General features: G+C 45.3%; 1 long non-coding RNA gene across 1 annotated transcript; it reads right to left on the minus strand.

The window, feature by feature from the left end:
* Positions 1–14,756: 14,756 nt before the first annotated feature.
* Positions 14,757–18,999, minus strand: LOC135378690 (uncharacterized). The gene is made up of 3 exons (XR_010418533.1): positions 18,160–18,999; positions 14,979–15,031; positions 14,757–14,782 (listed from the first exon to the last, which is right to left on the minus strand). It is a non-coding gene; the product is annotated as an uncharacterized LOC135378690 (long non-coding RNA).
* Between the last annotated feature and the right edge of the window lie 358 nt (positions 19,000–19,357).

Consider the following 19,357-nt stretch of genomic DNA (forward strand, 5'->3'; position numbering starts at 1 on the left):
TATCCTTGTGTCTTGCAGCGCAGAAAAAAAAGACATAATTAAATCACTTGTTAATCTAGGAAACTGTTGAGCCTTCTCTGTTGCATGTTTACCCTCATTTTACTTCAGCTGCCACATCGAATGAAACACCACTACACCATCGCTACATGTAGAAAGAAGGTATGTAGAAAGAAGAGCAAAACAGCACCGTTCATGTACACTTCCAAAGGTTTAACAATGTGTTATTGCTATGATAGCAGTCACATTTGGTTGTTTTTTAGGTACGCTGCCATTAAATGTGACATTGTATCTGTTTGTAAATCTGATTGTTATCTTTATTGCTACCAAGTCAGCTTGTGCCATGTTGTCTCCCGCAGTAATGCGTTTTATTTGCAGCGCAGGCTGCAGAGTAATCTCATTAGGGCATGCCTCGAGCCGCTTTAGAAACAGGTGCCACAGCGGCCTTAGCTTTGTCAACAATGCAAAGAAAGCGCGTGCGACATTCCCGAATGCAGCTTTCATTATTGCTGTCGAACAGTGAAGTCGAGGAAATGATGAGCTACTTACAGATTCTGCGCACAGGCAGGGCAGCTCCGGTGTCAACAATGTGTTACAAAAACAAACCACGAAATTATGTGAATCCCATTTATACGGAAGCACAGTGCAGAAACTTCGGAGTTCCAAGATATGCACCTACCGTTCGTGAACGCACGTCAATTAAGACTACATGCATCGGTTGCTGGCAACGCTAAGGGTGTACGTGATGCATTCGATACTGTATTGCATCGTTGACGTTCGAGGAAAACAATAGTGCATTGGCCGAAACATAGTAAGTCGTTCAAAATCCTCGCTATCTGCTATTTCGATGGCAGGAGACATGTGTCGTCTGCCTCCACAGCAAGGGAAGAGAAGAAGGCAAAGAAGAACACTGATATCGGTGACGTCAGTGATTGAAACATCGTGAACAGCTGCCGTCATAAAAATGGCGGCCCCCATGTTTGTTTCGGAATGCAGTTTTTGTGTTTTTCGAAATACGGAGGGCTTTACCTGAAAACTATCAGTCGTTTCCGACGTAGTTAGACGTGACCTTTCAGAATATCGCAACAGTTTCAACAATTCACGATACCTCCGGAGCTGACCTTTAAGCCAGCTGTCTGTTAATGCGGATCTGAATACTGACAAGATGACAGATCTGAATTACTGACAACAAATCTGCTCCTGGGAACCATTTACGAAATTCTGACAAGTACATGCAAGATATTGCATGAGACTTCACTCTGCGGCTTGCGTTATCGTGGTGGTGTACCGTACCTTGCTCTCTCAATCCTACTAGAACTGTCGAACAGCTGTACACAGAAGCTGACTGCGCTGTGAAATTCGATTCCGGTGTAGTCTGGTCGTCACTGTTGAACTTGTCTGCATCTTGAAAAGACACATGCATGAACAAGTCTTAGCTTGCGTCAGACAGCTACACTCGCTCTCAAAAGCGGGTCACACATTCAAACAAAGAGAGGGACAAATGTAAAAAGGAAAAGATACACACCGTTACACACTTTCATTGCGGTGCTAACGTGTTGCAAACTCACTGTTTCGTCGTGAATAGTGGCCACTGCCATCTCCTCAACGCGAGGCACGTCTACAAAAAGCACTACAGCTGGACGGTGCCCAGAAGAAGAACAGTCTCTGTTCGAAATATCGGCGGCGTCTGTCCTGAGGCAACTCCCTTCCTACATCTCTACCGGTTCGCTGGATTTCTACCCATCTATGCAGCTTGTTTGTTTTGCGACACTCACCAATTGATTCAAGACGCCCCTGTGTTGAAGGTGGATGGCCACAGAACACACACCACCCAGTGCGGTCGCCGGCATGATCATCAATCTTCCTCATAAACTCGGTGCAATCACACTCATTTGCTTGCACCGACCACGAAGTTTGCCACGAATGTCCTCGGAAGTGAACATCACAAGAACAACAACAAGAAGACGGAAGAGTTCAAAGCCAGCAGGTCGCGGAAACAACGCGATCCAATTGCCTCGACTCGCAGCTCCGAGCGTCGGTGTCCGTTCAGTTTGAATGTTTAAGCGCAGGCACAGAAGCCGCGAAACTTGTAGCAAATTCGTTCTTGTCCTCGTAATAGGGGTTACAGTTGAGAGTATGGGTGACTGGAATTACGTAAGGGTGATATTTCAAGGGCGACATCTATGACACGTCACTGTCACCCTTGTAGCCCGGTGCGGAAGCGTTACAACGGGCGCATGTAAACCTTGGAATGGGTTCTAGACAAAGTAACCCATGGTTTTAAGGGGAAAATGTCTATGTAACCCTTGGAACACAGGTTACAGGTCATTAAGGGGGACGATAAGGGAGACCGGACTTAGAGCGTAGGGTTCATTTCTATGGAATCAGAAAATTTAGCACTTTCTTGGGACGAAGTGACTATGTTTATTGCGAGAAATGCACCAAGGGGCATCTAACGAGAGAGGCGTTGGAGCGACACGAACGCCTATGCCGGGACGTAAATGAAACGATGTTGGAAATGCCAAAAGCGGGAGAAAGCGTATCCTTCACCAAGATACAGTACACGCATTCCTACCCCTATTTCGCGGTAATGGACACGGAAAACGTTTTGGAAAAGGACGCGCTCTTAAGGACGCCGTGAGTGAGCACAGGATGAGCTCGTACTGCATCGTTCTAGTGAGAAGGTGCAATGGAAAATAATGGACGCAGATGGGTATTTCGCGCCCAACGCGGCAGAAAAATGCTTGCTGGCGCTCAAGGGATTTAACGATCAAATCGATAGGTTGAACCGCATCCCCTCTCCGTTGGTCATGGGTGCAGAACACCACCTTTGTTACCAATGCGCAACACACTATAAATATTGTGTGGTAGAATTTAACCGTCACACGCGGAAGGTGTCGCATCACGACCACACCCGCTTCGTAGAGCCCGGATCCTCGAATTTTGTCGCGACGCTGTGTGATACGTGTAACCTTACATGTCGTAACACCAAAGAACTCGTCGTGTGCGTCCACAACCTGCAATACGATTTGAGCTCCCTTCTCCGTTCTAATAAATCTGGGTGAACCGTGGATCTTAGCTTCGAGTTCTGAAAAGATAGGAGGGTTCAACATTGGCTATCTCCATTTCCGCGATACCACACAGTTTTTCAACCTCTCCTTGTCGAACCTGGTGGAAACGCTATACTTACCAGCGGTGGCGAAAGCGCCTTCCATTGTACGCGTCAAATGTTTGATGACGGTTTCAGCTGTCTCCTAAGGAAAGGCGTTTATCCGTACACCTTCGTCGACAGTTTCGAAGCGTACAATTTGCCCGCGCTAACGCCAAAGGAAGCTTTCAAAAATGACCTGAACGATGAAGATATCTCGGGCGAGGACTATCGGTACACCGGTGATATTTTTGAATATTTTGAATGTAGCAACCTTGGCGATCACACGCGTCTCTACGTCACGCTCGACACCTGTCAGCTCTGCGACGTCGTGCTGTATTTCAGGAAGATTACGCTAGAGACGGATGGGATAGATATCTTACGCACCGTATCCGTCGCCAGTTACGCGTGGAGCATCGCGCTGAAGCTCACCAGAGTCAAACTCGAGCTCATGAGCGATCGTGAGATGTACGAAACTATCGAAAGGGGAATCAGGGGCGGCATTTGCAACAGCTTCCACAGATATTGTCGGGCTAATCACGAGGGATGCGACGATTACGACCCTCAACAAAAGAAAAAAAAATCAGTACTTAGATGTAAACAGTTTGTACGCTTACGCCATGACTTTCCATCTTCCGACAGGTTATTTTGAGTGGGTCGATCCTTCCAGCTGAGGCGATATCGATTTTCTCAAAATTCCTCACGATTCAGAAGTGGGCTACGTGTACGTGGTAGATCTGACCTATCCCTGCACGCAGAACTCCAATAACTGCACGCGCTCACGAGGGATTTCCCTCTGGCACCCGAACACAGAACCGTGGACGAGGGTGAACTATCCCCCTACCAAAGGAACTTGAAGGAGACATTGGCACTGAACGCACTACACACGAGGAAATTGTTACTGACATGTTACGACAAAGAAAGTTACGTCGTGCACTATTATATGTCGCTGTCTACGTGAGGTTGGGCATGAAAATAAAACACATTCACGCCATCCTCTCGTTCCGGCAAGACAATTTTTTGTCGTCCTTCATGCATAGAAACCTCGCGTTGAGGAATGTCTCAACCACGAAATTCGAGCGTTTACTGTATAAGACCATGACAAATAGCACGTTCGGGAAAACGATTCAAAATGTGAGACGCATGAAGAGGTACACCATAGCCTACGACAAAGAAAGCGCGCTCAGAAAAGCTGGTTACGTCGACTTCCAGCATTTCCACATCCCGAGCGATAAGTGCATCTTGTACGAGATGAGGCAGCGTCGTATCAAATGCGCGAATCCCTTTTACGTGGGCTTCGCCATTTTAGAGATATCCAAAGTCCGAATGTACAGCTTCATTTACGAGTCGCTCTTTTCTCGCTTAACCTGTCCAGTGCACTTGACCTATGGAGATACGGACAGTATAATTTTTGCTCTCATGTGCGAGAGCCTCGTAGAGCAGCTGATGAAAATTCATCACGAGCTAGATCTAGATCTCTCCTCCTATCCACCGGACCATCCACTTTTCAACGCCGAGCGCGCGAACCTGATGGAGAACTTCAAAGACGAAACGGGAGGAGGAGTTATTCAGGAAGTCGTAGCCATCCGAGACAAAATGTACAGCATTCTCTTGGCCGGAACACACAAATAGGTCGCGAGAGCGAAAGGAGTTAAGAAAGACGTGGTGAGGAGACACTTATTGCATGAAGTGTACCGAGATTCTCTATTCAATGAAAGGACAGTCTCTCAGAAGCAGTGCACCATCTAGAGCATAAACAATGTACACCATTTGGAGAGTCAAGAAGAGCTTGGTCCCCTACTATGCCAAACGCTATCTGGTCGACGCCGTACGTTCCTTTCCTTACGGCAGCTGCGAATACGAGGGTAAATTCCGCTCTTTGTTGTCTCAATGCATTGTAACAAAACACTCTCGTTGTTGCAGCGCCACCATCGATGGAGAACCTGCAGGAGAGCCCTCGAACGTCATCGGGGATTGAGTAACACAAAAGACCAAGTGTGTGCACGCGTTGTCATAATAATCGAGAGAGTGAAATATAATAAAATTGTAGCTCAGAAATATAGCTTCTCCCTCGCGCGCGCGCGAACGCAGGATGAGGAGGAGGAGGTTGGTGGTGGTGGTGGTGGGTGGTGAAAGGGCTTGCCGTTGTCGGCCTCACGTAGGTGGGCAACGTCACGACTGACGCCCTGGGGGAATGTGCGTCCTGGGCCGACTTCTAAGGAGGTTGGTCATCGTGCTAACACGATGGTGAAATTGACGTATAAAAGACTGTCTATTGCACCACCACTCTAGCCCGGTAGTCAAGCGTAAAGTCGACGCTGCGATAAAAAGACGAAGAGGAGCACGGGTCATCATGGCAGTGACGTGGCGGGATGGATGTATAAAAAGAATGACCATTCCGGCATCGTGCTGGTGCCGTGACCCGGGCAATGACGACGCTGCGATAAAGATTGTTGGTCAGTTTGTTGGTCACGGTATCGATGGTTGCTTGCTTGGATCAGCCTTGTCATCCCTGCCGTAACTGATGGCAAAAATTGTTCAATGCAGGTCCCTCACAGCCACCCACAACATTTAAAAAAGTGTGTGGTGAATGTCAGGCGAAAGGACTGGACGCCGTCGAGGACGTCACTGGTCTGCAGCAAACATTTTAAAGACAGGTGCTTCGACAGAACAGGGCAAACCGTTCGACTGAGGCCTAACGCTGTGCCCAACAAGTTCGACTTCCCAGAACACCCAAAAGAAAGTAATAATGCATCGTCATATGTAGAGGCCGGATTTATATGCACTAAAAGCTGGTTGAACACACACGCATGAAAAATTCATTAATCTTGCTCAAAATATGCACCTCTAGAAATTCACTTGCATGCATTTAAAACACGCAACAAATTCACTGGGGCAAAAGTATCTTACTTTATGCAGTGTACAAAAAGCATGCAGAGTTGAAAGCATAGATCGAGAAGTTACCAGTCAAAAGGAACCGTGTGAAAAATGTAACTAAGTTAATAACGAAGTTATTCAGCCCGAAACGTAACTCGCAGTTACGGAGTTACTTAAAAAAATGATCGAGTTACTCCCCAGTTACTTCGGACACAAAATAGCACTACACAGGTGCAGCGCATGTGAGCAGTTGAGTTCGACCCTGAATTGCCTGCGTTGAGTTTTCGTTTATGTCCAACAATGCGAACGCATTGCATCTTATTCCCTGTGGGCACACTATGGTTCAGCTTCATTTCAATAGTAGCGGTTCTTACTTCCTGAACAGAATACTGTCATTGACTGAACATCACGTTTTATTACATAAAATGCCATGGAAGAACCGGAGAAAAATGAAAGTCACTGAAAAGGTTAGCCAGCTGTAGGAACAGTTGCCGCTTGCGTCGATCCCTGTCGTACGAATATGTGTATGAGTGAGCAAAACTGTAAGAGGAGGAAAAAGTGAGTGAGAGAGAGTGACTGGTTTGTCCCTTCAGATGACGCACCCTGGAAGTCGCTGAGAAGGCGTGTTAGCTTAGCTCAATTGGTAGAGCCCTGGACCGGCAATCCAGAAGATGTGGGTTCGAGTCCTACAGCTGGCTAACCTTTTCAGTGACTTTCATCTTTCTTCGTTAATTTCTTAGGCAATTTGAGGTTTTGTATGTATTTGTCCCTTCTATGTTGTTCCAGCCTCAGAACATCAGTTCTCTCAAGAACCGGAGAGAAAGCAAGAAAACAAGTGGACGTGAGTGAAAAGCGAATTAATAAATAGTTACTTTAGCAAAGTTACCTGAAAAAGAAATGAGTTCCTCTGAAAGTTACCACGGCGCAAAAGTAGAGAGTTAAGTTATAAGTTACCCAAAAAAGGAACTTAGTTACAGTAATGAGTTGCCTCGAACTTTGGTTGAAAGTGTGTATTTGCATGAAAGTCTAGCCTCTATGAATCAAGTAGTGATAGATATAGCACTTGTTAACAATGGGCCGCTCAGGTTACATGCGACACGCACACGCACGATAAGATATATCAGAAAACAATGGAAATCATGTATCGATAGTGTGAACAATGGGTTCCCAGGTTTCAATAACATGCGCCGCCAGGATAAGGTAACGGTTAACTCAGGTAAACAATGGGAACTCACGTGTCGATAGTGTTTGATGGGCACCTGGATGCACGTTTAATGACATTTAATAACACGCAATGACATGTAATAACACACAATGACATGTAATAACACGCAAATGACATGTAATAACACACAAATGACATTTAATAACAGGCAATAACATCTGATGACATTTAATAGTATTTTTCCGATCGGGTTGACGTCAGTCCGTCACCTAGTTTGGTTGCCGCGTCAGAGCGCCAGGTAGTTTCGGTTCCCACCAAGCGCCCTCTAGTTTTCAAGCTTTGGCCGTCTGTAGTTTCGGTTTCGGTTTTAAATGAATGGACGCCAAGCTTGGTTGCTCCACGTGTAGTTCTGGTTTCAGTTTCGAATTCCTAGGTGTTGCCAGATGCCCTCTGGTTTCAAGCTATTGACCGACTGTAATTTCGGTTTCAAACCGCAGCACGCTAGTTTCGCTGTGACAACGTCAACGCATTTTCTGGCGATATAAATTAAGCGTACGCGTAGAAATTTCATCAGAAAAAGGAAAAAAAAAACATGGTTGACCAGTTCTATGTGAACCTGCTCTCAAATGCATCTTTGGATGTGTTTCCCGACAACACAATGAGCAAGTTCCGAGTAAAGCTAGCCCCTCCACAGACGTTGGAGGGTAGGTGGGAGGCCGCTCTAACAGAAATCAACATCCCTTTTGCGATTAAAAATGTAACTGACACAGTCAATAGTATATCAGAAACGACATTCCTTGGTTCTACGATTGAAGCAACAGAGAAGGTCAAGTTCAACGCTAATGAAAACATTCTCTTGTCTTTGAGACAATTTTTAGCAAAACATTTGCAGTATAAGACAAGAATTATACGTGGTAGCGGTCATTATGAGATACAACTTCCTCTGAACTATGGTTTGGAAATTAGCGCAACTCTTGCCGCTAAGCTTGGCATGGCTGAAAAGATAATCGGCTGTGGAGAGTTGGACAGAGGGCCACCCGTGAAGCTACTCAAATACCAGGTGGATACGGAAGAAACGATTAACATAGTTACCTATCGTTCACGAACGGTAAAGTATGAAGTTCCAGAAGGCTACTACGAATCGGGGAAGGACCTCGTTAATTCCATTAACCATGCCTATCGAACAAAACTTCATTTGTCGCAAGATGCTCGTCTCCTCGTATGTAACCCATACAACGGAATTTGTCACCTGGAACGCATGAACGATGGCTATGTGACCTTTCATCCTTATTTGGCTTTGATGTTGGGCTTCGGAAAGAGGACAACTTTCTCAAGTTATGCAGTCGCCGAACGAGACGTTTGTCTATTCCCTGCTCAAAACTATATTTTCATATACTGCGATGTCATCGAGAACGAATTTGTGGGTGACGTGACAGCACCACTTCTTCGATCGATACCATTCAGAGTCCAGGGTAGGAATGATGTGATGTCTTATTTATTCACAAACCTGTACTATAAATATGTATCTGCGAAGGAATTGACAACCATTCAAATCGAGTTGGCAAACGAGATAGGTGATTTCATTCCATTCATTTCTGGCTCTGGACGTGTCGGGTTGACGATCCACCTACGTAAATGTATATAACAAACCCACCATGTTGCATAGCACATTTTGGTGCAGGAAAGCGAGAGCATCTACCACACTATACTGCTCCCGAGCTTTATCAGATTGGAGGAGGCATATTTGGTGACGTATTGAGGGGTTTCTTGCCCATACTGACCAAGAAGGTAGCGCCATACGTTGGAAGAAAGCTCCTTGATACTGGAAGACATATAGCCGAGGAAGTCCAGCAAGGAGCATCATTTCGAGAAGCCGTCAAGAAAGGAGTAGACCGCACAGTGCATAAAACTCGTGACGAGTTACTTCAGAGACTCACAGGGAAAGGAAGAAAACGCAAGGCCGTTAAAAAAGCTCGACCTGCGGAGAAGCGGAGGAAATCTGACTTCTTTACTTGACGGAAAAAAAAAGAAATGTCTATTGCAGTAGTGCATAAAGATTCCTGTCTGTGTACTACAAACCAGCTGGAACTCTTCTCTCTTCCACCTACAAACTTTGCTTTGGAGAAGTCTGAATACGTCGAGTTTTTCCCATTATCTGCTCCGACATCAAGCGGAGTGATCGAGTACAATGTTCCGGGACTCGGTGGGGGCTTCTTTGATCTTCAATCCAGCTTTTTGCATATTCAGTGCAAGATCATTCGAAAGAATGGAGATCCAGCGGTAACTACAACAAGCACTTCAACAACACCTGATGCAGTCATACCTGTCCAAGCGTTTGGTTCATCATTGTTTCAACACGTACATATCTACCTGAATTCAACCTTGGTTTCGAGTTTCGAACATTATGGCTACCGTTCCTACTTGGACATCATTACGAATGCCAACAATGTAACTCAGACACACACCCTTTCAGCAATGTTATACGAGCCAGACCCTTTAGGCACGAGTGAGGTATATGCTCCCACATCTGATTCAAAAGGAGTTTTCGCTCGTTACAAGCGAACCAAAGGATCGGCACTGTGTGACATGTACAGCCCAATCTTCAGCGACATATGTCAACAACAGAAGCTCATTCTTAACGGAACCGACATAAGAGTTGTGCTACGTCAAGCGTCGGACGATTTTCGTCTCTTGCAAGCTGATGGTGCAACAGAAAAGCACACTGTGGAATTTTCACGCATCGTGCTCTATCTCCGACGTGTTCAGTTATCGCCGAGTATACTTGTTGGTATAGAACGAAGACTTCAAACAACACCTGCAGTATACCTTCTCCGAGGACTGGAAATTAAGTACAGAACCATCGCCCCTAACCAATCTCAGGTGATATTTGACGACTTGTACAGCGAGCGAGTTCCCTCCAAGTTAACAGTATTGATGGTCAGGAGCGATGCCTACCAAGGTAGCAGACCACGAAACCCATTCAAGCTTGAGAACTTCAAACTAAAACGAGCACTACTGGACGTTGGTGGACAACAGTACACGGATGAGTTCGACTTCCAACGAGACATTTATTCCAAAGCCTATATACACCTGCTTCACAAACTAAAACGCAAGGATATACCAATAGCTCCAGCTGCGTATGCAAAAGAGACATTTATGCTTTATTACCATCTGACTCCAGATGCAGAAGTGAATGCTCTTTGTCCTGTTGTTCAAGCCAACGTTCGTCTGACCCTAACGTTTGCTGCCAATCTAACAGAAGCAGTTACGGTATTGTTTGTATCCGAAACACCACGTGTGCTAGAAATCAACAAAGACAGACGAGTGAAATTTGTCTGAAAAATAAACATGGAGGAGTGGCAGTTCTATGCGGCATTCAGTAGACACTACTGCACCAGAGAACTGTTTCGGGGAACCTTTGCATGCAATGAAATCGCAAGACAGGAAGCCATACCCGGGATTTATGTGATTAACACAGCTCCAAGGAGCAGTAACGGTGAACACTGGACCATGACTTATGTTTCTGGTGACAATGTGGTTACGTATTTTGATAGTTACGGCATTCAGCCCGTCTACAAAGAATTCTACCAATTCATTCATCCTACCAGGTCATTTTACTATAACAAGAAAAAACTTCAGGGCTATGGATCAGCTACATGTGGCCTCTACTGCCTGTATGTAGGCAGCATGCTCGCTTGTGGATTCTCGCTCCGAGAGTGCACTCAGAGATTTTCGTCAACGAACTTCACACTGAACGACAAGCTGGTACCCGTCCTTGTACGGAAGCAATTCCCAAGAAAGACAGACAACATGTCATGTTGCAGTGTACTTTGACACAATAAAATTGTATTTATTTCCATGTCGTTACAGGCACAATCTTATATATATATATATATAAAAAACAGCATTACAACAACAACAGCCAGGTAGGGCAACATATGCATAAAAACTGTCTACATCTTTCCATTGGATGCGTACCCAAAGGGTAACGTGTAGATACCATCCTCACAAATGAAACGCTTTGTGTCTAGGGGATTTAAAGCTACTTTCGTAACACATACACTTTTATTTATATTTTCCTTGCGCACAATGAGGTTCTGACAAACTTTGTACACTTCACCAAGCTTAAGAGAGTCTATGTACATTGAATAATGCAACTTCTGGGCTTCACATTGTTTCACCCCCTTAGCACGATTGTATCGTCTTTTACTATGGAGGTCTAGTGCATAGAGCTTTGGTTTCAGGCAACAGAACCCTAGGATGTGGTCGTGGGGCATTTCGTTCTTAAATTTTCCTAGCACCATCTTGTTTTTCGTAGAATACATCGAGTCATCACAAGAATGACCAGATGTATCAAGGTGGGTATCGGCGAGCTCCGCAAGGGCCTTCTCATCGCTCAGCATCACGATATAAGAATCTGTGTCCATATACAAGAGCCTTGTGTCCGGGGCTACCCGAAGCAAGTTGTTATAATAAAAGTCATACATCATGACTTTAGACAGCTCGAGAATAGTGAACCCCAGGTACAGAGGCTGTCGCATACGGACTATCGATTGAGCGAACTGAAACAAGACTACGTTAGAGCTTAGAGCCCTGAATTGTTTGAGGTTCGGTTTACGCAAGAATCTCAACACTTGCTCCTCGGAAGTTGCTAAGCGACAGTCGACGAACTTTCGTACATTCATACATGTTTTCCCATATACGGAGTTAATTAAACACTTGTACAGGTTACGTTCGAAGGTATTGGTTGCCTGCTTGCGTAGTTCATGATGGAAGTCAACATAGGATCGCAGGAATGGTTTTTGTTTGAACCTGAGCACCCGGTGAATTTTCTCGAGCCGAAGACCCAACTGTAGGTACAACTTTAGACTGCGATAATGAAGAAAATACTTCTTCTTGTCAAGCAATGTAAGGAGTAATTTCGGTTCTATATCATGCTGTGGGAGGTTAAATTTTTTCATCAGGTCTTTCTGATAATCCGAAAGCAACTCATACGGGACGCTCATTTTTTCGGGCGCGAGCGGTAAATCTTTGTCGTTCGTGGAGCTCTTGTACGTAGGCCAGGTCTACCTCTAAAAAATAACCAACGTCTGCATAATCTGCAACAAGGGTTACATCTAAACCTGCAACCTCTTCGGGTGACAGCCATTCAAAGTCTCCGAATGGGAGTGGTTCACGCATCACTGTGCCATCGAGTCCATTTATGTCCATGTAATGAATTATGGTCTTTGGTTTTTCGGATCGTACTGATCCCTGGGACATTTGCAGTGGCCATTCGCATTGAACACTGGGTCATACCACCACGCAGGCCCCGTTCAATTAACAGATAGGCATCGGGATCGTGGATTAAATCCAGATTAATCCGGCTCATTTTTAGTGCGCAAGACATGCTTAGTCCCGGGAGTGACACGAAATGAAGTGGTTCAATTTTGTGCGTCTCCAACGCCCATATTCGGAAGTTTTGAAACACGTCTGCCAGAAGCAATGCGTCCGTCAGAAGGTACAAATCCGAGTACTCGCCCAGGCTCTTCAGTTGAAATTTTTCAAACACATTTTGCGCATGGCGGTAATCTTCCTCGCTCACTTCTGATCCGTTCAGTTGGTTAAAGAACTGGTCACGTGATGGCAAACAGGGCTCGTCGTAACGTTCAAAAGACGTAACGTAGTTATAACAGAAAACCCCTTTACGTACAACCAACCTGAAGTAGTCCTCCTCTGCGAAAAACTGACGCAGACACCTGAAGTTAGATTCACCTTTGTCACATAGATTTTTCGTCAATGTGTCGAGACTAGCATTGAGGAAGCTTAACGAGTCTATGAAGCGGAACACACCAATGTCTATAGCCTTAAACTTTTGACAACTGGAGGCTATCACTCTGATGTCTGTCTTCCGAAGCAGGTGCAGATGAGCTACTATGAATCCGAGGTCATAATTGGCATTATGTGCAATGATGGGCACTTTCCGTGGTATCCGCAGTTTCAGATTACATCCCTGACACAATGATTGGCGAAATTCTCCACTTACGTGATCATGGTCTCGCACTTTCTGCTTCTTAGTGAATGGTTCTTTACAGATGTTACAGTGAGTGGCTTCAGAATGTTCGAGTTCGTCTCCTGGGGTCATTTGCAAGGGCACAGTCTCGTGCAACATCGCATACAGCTCATCATGCAAGTTACGCAATAGTTCCATGAAAACGGAAACGCAGTCTGCACCACGGTAAATGTGTTTCTTCAAGACATACGAATCGCACGAGCGTATGACGAGGAGACAGAAGGATGAAGGGATGTGTTCCTCGTAGACATTCCCGCCTCCCGAACACGGTGATAGTACACTCTCAAAGTCGTATACACAGTAGAAGGGAACTTCCGACATCAAATGCTCTCCGGCAAACGACAGTGTCTCACCCTTCTTTGGAAAAATAGTCTTGGACACTTTTTGTTGTTTACACATTAGTAAATGATCGGCGAGTACACCCGGGGTGGTGAAACCCATCGTACACCGTTTGCAGTGAAAATAACCAGCTGGTGTGAACAAAGCATTGAAATTAGTAATGAGTACAAAATGGAAGTCAATCAGCAGTAGGTCGACATGCTTCTTGCACTGGTCGTCGACAACCTTAATCGGGTAAACATATTTTTCATCTTTGTCATAACCGTACCACGTTAATGCTCACATCGTTCTGCTTCTCAAACATTTCTACATCTTTCGGGAACACTACAGGAAACGTCTCTGGAAATACATATTGAGACAGGTATGACCTGTAGGATGAAGCTCTGCGTCTGTAAGAACCCTTTGCGGGATGTAGACCGGCAAATACGCAAAATGCGAAACACATGTTCTGTTCACTATCCTCGTGAAGGTCGACACTCAGAAGACACCGACACTTTTTTTCAATTCGTTTGGCAATTCAAAGTCGGTACAACCAATGAGCTGTGGTGCGAGACGACCGACATGAAGAATGCAGGCGTGAATTCGAAATAAGAAAAATCCCGACCCTTGCATTTCAAGCTTTTCTAAATTGTTGGTGACTTCAGTGCCTACTTCAATGACAGCACGTTCTACGTCTCGTTCCGACCACAGCGTATGCACACTCGAAGGAATAAATTGAGTGACAAATATGATCTCATCCTCAGGCGTATGTCGACCGAGTTCCGCCTTCAGCAAAACATAAAAGCGTAACGGAAATCCGAAATGTCGAAGTATACCGGCAAGGTAGCGTCCGTTTTCATGAAAGAATGTGCTGACATCCTGCCCGTCGTCGTCTCTGTCATGTAGATGAAGCTCATAGCGGTTGGTATAGTTGCGGAGCGTACAGAGTGTCTCACAAAATGGGATACAGGGTGTTGCAAGGTTATGAACGTTAGCCAGATGAACTTGAAGTCCCAGCGCTGTTGTGTAGTGCTGCCGATCGGCCGGAGGACAAAGGTGGCATGTCACCATTTCTTTTTATTTTTTTACTCGGATTGACCGAACACGATGTCTGGCGAAAGAAGACGTTTCCCGTCTTTTCCAACTCGCTCTTTCTTCTTCATCCAGAGTCCGCTCGTGTTCCTCATGTCTTCGATGTCTTGGGTGCTTAGTTTATGAAACCGAGCTGGAAGGAACACCTTTACGTGCTCGTGATCCTTCATAATTTCTACGTAGACCGCCTCGCCATACCTCGTTTCAATTTTGTTAACATCAACGACATCATACTTGATGTTTTTAGGAAATGTCGCCATTTTTTGAAACTCTCCACATTTCTTTCACTTGTCAAGTTTATGCAAGATCGACGAAGACATGATGCTTACTTGTACACTGATGCAATGATGACGACGATGATCCTTCGGACACGTTGGACCGGCTGAAAACTAAAGGAGCACATGTTAGAACACTGCAAAATATTTCATCATTCTGAACATCATACCTCCTCAGAAGGAGGTTCGAGAGTGAAGGAGCTGAGCGTCAGACAGTTCTTATATAAGAAGTTGCCAGCATGGCAACCTTGAGGAGTCTTCTTTTTTTTTACATCGTCAACTCTGCAGTCGAACCTACCTTTGCAGTTTGCTTTTTTTCCCTGCAGTTTGCAAGCACGGACTTGTTTATCTAACGAAACGCATCTTGACCAGACTTCATTCCCTTGCACGAAATGACAGTGTTTAGGTTCGTGACGCCTGCCTCGGTGTCAATTTCAGGGGCTAGTCAAAGTGGGAAATCCACCTTCGTGGCACGACTAATTAAACACAGAGCTATCCTCTTTGACAAACCGTTCAAGCAAATATGGTATATCTATCTTTATAAGCAGCCGGTATTCGATACTCTTCCTGAAGTAAATTTCAGTCAAGACATCCCTGCAGATCCGGAGAATTATAGCCACTCATTATTTATATTTGACGACTGTTTAGCCGACCGGCAAAGACTCAAAGAAATCTGCAAATTTTATATCGCTGGGTGTCACCAGCTGTCAATCACGGCTGTGTTCATCTCGCAATACCTGTTCGTCAACGACCCTTTGTATCGCACAATACAATTCAATAGCACGACTCTCGTTTTATTTCGTTCACCAAGCACTACAGACCAGCTGCGTATGCTGTCCAGGCAGATTTTCGGGCGAAATGATTTGTTGCCCACGATATATAAAGATGCCTGTCAGAAACCATACTCATACTTAGTTATCGACTTGTCTCAACTGAGCAACGATCACTATAAGGTGTGGACCAACATTTTCCCGGATGATCACAGACAGATCGTATACAGGTCATGAAAAGGCTTAACAAACACATTCGTTTCCTTCGTATGATCGCTGAAGCAAAGACAGGGGAAGATCGTTACAACCTGATTCAACATGCCAGCAGGGAACAGCTACGAACAATCAGGGAGATTTGTATGAACCTCTGCAAAGGAAACATCGACGTACCGCCGAAAGTTAAAAAGCAATTGCAGCCTTTTGCAACACCCATTAGGACACTGGCTTCCAGGCAAGACCGTGCAGATGTGAAGAAAGTTAAACGGATTCTTCATCAGTCTGACGGGTTTTTGCAATTTTGTTGCCCCCCTTGTTAGGTCTCGTTTCAAGTTTAGCGGGCAAAAGCATCGCAAAAGCACTCGGCATTTAAATAATGCAGAAATACGAGCTTGTTCCCTATCGGGAAAGCACTATTCCGTCGATATTGAATAAACAGGAGCCTGATGATATCAAGGCCAAGGAGATCATCCAGTACTTGCACAAGCTATTGCATCCTCCCGCGAACACATTAAGACAGCCTAGTGCAGCAGGTGAGGAGACAAATCATGTGGCATCGACAAGACAGCAGACACAGATTCAAGCGGACGAGGAGGAAGATGCCATCGTTAATTTTATGAGCAGCGGCTACAAGATGAGAGCAAGCCAATTACTGCGTTTACTAAAACCCGTGCTCGGCTGGAATAGTAAAACGTTTGAGCTCATTGTCAATGGTGAACAAGTACCAAATACCAACGTTGTAGACCTTGTTTATTATTTGGTCACAAGAGCGCGAAATGTGTGGCGACCCGCGTATCTCGAGAGGATCCTACCACTATTGGTCAAGCTAAATATACCGACACTTATCGTACATCCATCTCGACTTGAAAAGGAGACTGCAGAGCCATCAGCCAGTAGTCCTACGTTCACACCTGAGACACCTCGTCGACGCATTTCTCCGGTTATCACAAGAGCGGCTAAGAGACTTCGAGAATGGAACCAGTATTGAGCACGTTGGAAACGCAACAGGAACACTGTGGTTACCTTCGGGACGAAAACATTCTGGCGCATTTTCCCGCACGACACAGGAAGAAGGCCCTCGCCATTCTGCAGATGCTAAAGACCGTATTTGCGATAGATGAAGAGGGAAGGATTATCTGTCATTCTCGCGTTGTTCCAAGTAGTTCCGTCATCGAGCTTATAAAATACGAACTGCACAATCGATCGCCCTCTTGGTACAAAGGTGACGTGGCAGCCGTTATAAATGCCTACTTGTCATTCGACGGACTTCGTGTTCGTGGAAGAAAATTGTGCTAATGGCTGCTTACGTGGACGTATACCATCCTGGTGCTCTAGGTGGTGTTCAACGACTCGCACGAGCGATCGGTGAAAAGCCGGCGAAGGTTGCCAAGTTCCTGGAAACCAGTGATGTGTACTCTCTCTTCAGAGAACTTAAGCGACCACATCAGGTCCGGAAGACCATCGTTTTGGGTGTGAAGGATATATTCCAAATAGATTTGAAAGACCTTCAGAAACTGTCGAGATGCAACAAGGGTTTTCACTATCTTTTGTTTTGTATCGACGCATTTTCTCGTATGCTTGCTGTAGTGCCTGTGCAGAATAAACGAGCAGCGGAAATTATACGTGGACTGAGACTCGCTTTTAGACGTATTGGGACTCCGAGACTGATTCATTCAGACAGAGGTACAGAGTTCACCAATAAGTCAGTCGGAGCATTTTTAAAATCAAAAGGGATATCTCTCTTCCACTCTAATTCAAATACGAAAGCAAGTATTGCAGAACGATCTATTCGAAGTCTTATGACGCCACTTTATCGTGCTTTTGAATATCAGGGACATAAATCGTACTTGAAAATTTTACAGCCTCTGGTCAAAGCATACAATCATCGTGTTCATAGAACTCTGTCGGCACGACCTGTGGATGTCAACAAAGAAAATGAACATTTATTTAGACAAAAGCTCTATCCTACTCCGAGCAAACCCCCAGAGAAGCCACGTTTTCGCGTTGGCGACCTTGTCAGAATAGCAAAGTCTAGACACCAGTTAGTCAAAAGTTATCTTGGTTCGTTTACGCGTGAAATTTTTGTGGTGAGAGCAGTCAAGATTGGTTACCCGAATACCTATCTCTTACGTGACCAGCAGGAAGAACCTATTGAAGGTCAATTTTATGCAAGCGAATTAACATGTGTGGAGCCTGGAAAGGGCCACCGCATTATAACAAGACGCGTTCGGAACGGAAAGGTGCAGTACCTGTTGCAACCTTCTGGAAGTCGTAGAAGGACTTGGGTTCCGGAGAACTACCTGCCACCACCGATGACGAAATGACTGGCGATCACTGGTCCGATGTCGAACAGCCAGCCAACGCTGGCGATTCCTGGTCCCAATCGGGTGATGATGTGTGCGGCATGCGAGACGTTACCCAGGATCATCAAATCCAAGGAAAATGTCGCCGTCCTCATACCTGTTGGAATGACGTGTTAGAATGCGGTTCATCGAAGTCAACGGACGACACAGTGCTCGTCGCAGCATTTAAGATAACCAGAGACATTTTCCTGTTCCAGTCCCTGCCTCTGAACCTTCCCGCGAAAAAGACTGTGTGGGAGTCTTCAAAAACAATGTATGCCAGGGTACACAGGAAGTGTGAACACCTATCCGACCACCCGTTCGACCTGGTCTCCGAATGGGGAAAACAGATGAGCTCCATATTCAGCTATTACGGTGATCGTGACGTCGACGTAATGCAACTGGTGGCCGAAAGTCTATGTATCATGTACTACGCAATGAAGACTGGCTACCATTACCTGGCTGTGTACATAAACGACATGACAATTGACCTGTTGCAAAATAGGTTGTCACCCAAAGACGCTTACCAATAAATATTGAAATCCATGACGAGTTGTCTCATTTTACTGTAGGTCGTCATGGTAAATAGATGCCCGGAGATGTTCTGCTACACCTTGTCCTTTCTGAGCGCTGTTTCCCTGTTCGTTTTCGTAGCTACAACAGAATTTACAAAACCAACACTGAAACAGGGAAAATGCACTACCGTGACTCAGATTGACCATAACATCTACGTCCACTGATGTCCAGCTGCAGTAACTGCCGTACGCCTTTGGCTCAGCAATGGTCATCCGACGAGATACGGAGTAAATCTGTCGCAAAATGATACACGTCAACTATGGCATTGCTTGAAAGAAGCAAATGTCGCGCACAATTATTATAACTTCGAGTGCTCGAAGCTATGTGAAATAAGCTTCGAACCCAGGCAAGTAATAGAACGATGTCCCGGCAATGTGTACAATATTGCAAGACTCATTGGGAATGGAAAGCACAGCGGTTACGGTATCACCCTTTCGAAATCGGCTACCATGACTCTGCTGTCTCATCTGAGCGAAACAATAAAAAGAATTTAAAACAAATACATGCCCGCATTTCATTTAGCTATAAG

The sequence above is a fragment of the Ornithodoros turicata genome, chromosome 1, assembly GCF_037126465.1.
Source record: "Ornithodoros turicata isolate Travis chromosome 1, ASM3712646v1, whole genome shotgun sequence".
Classification (NCBI taxonomy): Eukaryota; Metazoa; Arthropoda; class Arachnida; order Ixodida; family Argasidae; genus Ornithodoros; species Ornithodoros turicata.